At 48.5% G+C, this 1,809-nt stretch overlaps 1 non-coding gene across 1 annotated transcript; it reads right to left on the bottom strand.

Annotated features, from left to right (window-relative positions):
* Nucleotides 1–1,339: 1,339 nt before the first annotated feature.
* LOC141111496 (5S ribosomal RNA) lies at nt 1,340–1,458 on the bottom strand. The gene has a single exon (XR_012236428.1). It is a non-coding gene; the product is annotated as a 5S ribosomal RNA (ribosomal RNA).
* Nucleotides 1,459–1,809: the final 351 nt, after the last annotated feature.

Genomic DNA, 1,809 nt, shown 5'->3' with positions numbered 1-1,809 from the left:
ACATCCCTTGTTCTGGACACAAATTTGTCCAGTTTCCTGTTGAATCTGGACACGAATAGATCCACATCTGGTGTTCCCCACCTTTGACATATGGTCTGGAATATGTCGGGGTGTAGGGATCATTCTCCTGGGCATAATTGCCGGCGGCTTAAGAAATCTGCTTGCCAATTTTCCACTCCTGGGATGAATACCGCAGACAGGCAGGGAACATGGCTTTCTACCCATGCAGGAATGTGATTCACCTCCCTTTGGGCATCCAGACTTCTGGTGCCTCCTTGGTGATTGATGTAAGCCACAGCCGTGGCATTGTCGGATTGTATCCGAATAGGATGACCCTGTAGCCCATAAGACCAGTCCATGAGGGCCAAGTAAATTGCCAGAATTTCTAGAATATTGATGGGCAAGCTTTTCTCGGTTGCAGACCATCTTCCCTGCGTGCATGTTTCTTCCAGAACTGTTCCCCAGCCTGTCAGGCTGGCATCTGTGGTTATGATCTTCCATTGTAGTGGAAGAAAGGCTTTGCCTTTCAAAAGATTTTTGGTTCGTAACCACCAATTGAGGCTTTTGCGTATCCTTGGGGATAGGCACATCAGAAGATCCAAGGCATGAGTCTTTTTGTTCCAAGCTGCGAGAATGCTTCTCTGCAGGGGCCTTGAGTGAAACTGGGCAAATGGAGCAGCCTCGAAAGTGGCAACCATCTTTCCTAACAGTCTCATACATAGCCGAATGGATGGACACTTTTTGCTTAATACTAAGCAGACTAGAGCTCTTACGGCCTTGACCTTTGGCTCTGGTAGAAACACCCTGCCTTGAGCGGTGTCTATGATCATGCCTAGATACTCCAACCTTGTTGAAGGTTGCAAAGAAGACTTTTCTAGGTTGATTATCCAGCCTAGTCTTTCCAAATGTCTTACTGTCTTGAAGACAGCGTGGTTCAGGTGTGCCAATTGCTCTATGGGTAGCAAATCGTCTAGATAAGCTACCACAGTTATGCCCTGAGCTGTTAGAGAGGGTCTAGAATAAAAATTCAAGGAGCTGTAGCAAGACCGAAAGGAAGGGCCCCAAACTGGAAATGGCACTGGTCTACCGCAAACCTTAGATATCTAATAATCGGCACGTGAAGATATGCATCCTTGATATCTATTGATGCCATAAATTCTCCCCCCTGCAGGGTGGAGACCACCGAACAAATTGACTGCATTCGGAAGGGTCGAATGTGTAGAAACGGATTCAGATCCTTTAGATCTAGGATGGGTCTGACATCTCCATTTTGGCTTTGGAACGGTGAAGAGATACGAGTAGAACCCTGATCTTTTGGGTTCATTTCTACTATCACTCTAGCCTACGGCACCTGGTATTCCCAGGCGGTCTCCCATCCAGGTAATAACCAGGCCCAACCCTGCTTAGCCTCTGAGATCAGACGAGATCAGGCACTTTCAAGGTGATGTGGCCGTAGGCCCTGGGATAGTAAGCGATCTAAGGCCAGTAGTAGCGGTTCTCGCTTTACTGGATCCTGGGGAACTCTTGTCCTTTAGGAAATGAGCTGGTGAAAGCTCTAGGAACCCTATTTTGTAACCTAGAGATACTGAAGAGACCACCCACTTGTCTTGAACCTCTTCTGAAAACTGTAGGAGCCTTCCCCCCACTCGGCCGAGTGGGGGGGCCCCTTCACAGGGATGTTTTGGGGCTCTGCTTGACAGGCTTTCATCCCCCAGGCCTTTTACTGCCCTTGGGTGTGACCCTGGGCCTTTCCTCTGAAAGTAGATTGGGAAGGCTGTCACCACTACTTAGAGCCTGATGTTCCAGGGG

This window comes from Aquarana catesbeiana, linkage group LG10, assembly GCF_042186555.1.
Source record: "Aquarana catesbeiana isolate 2022-GZ linkage group LG10, ASM4218655v1, whole genome shotgun sequence".
NCBI lineage: Eukaryota > Metazoa > Chordata > Amphibia > Anura > Ranidae > Aquarana > Aquarana catesbeiana.
This window is presented reverse-complemented; position numbering and strand designations above follow the sequence as displayed.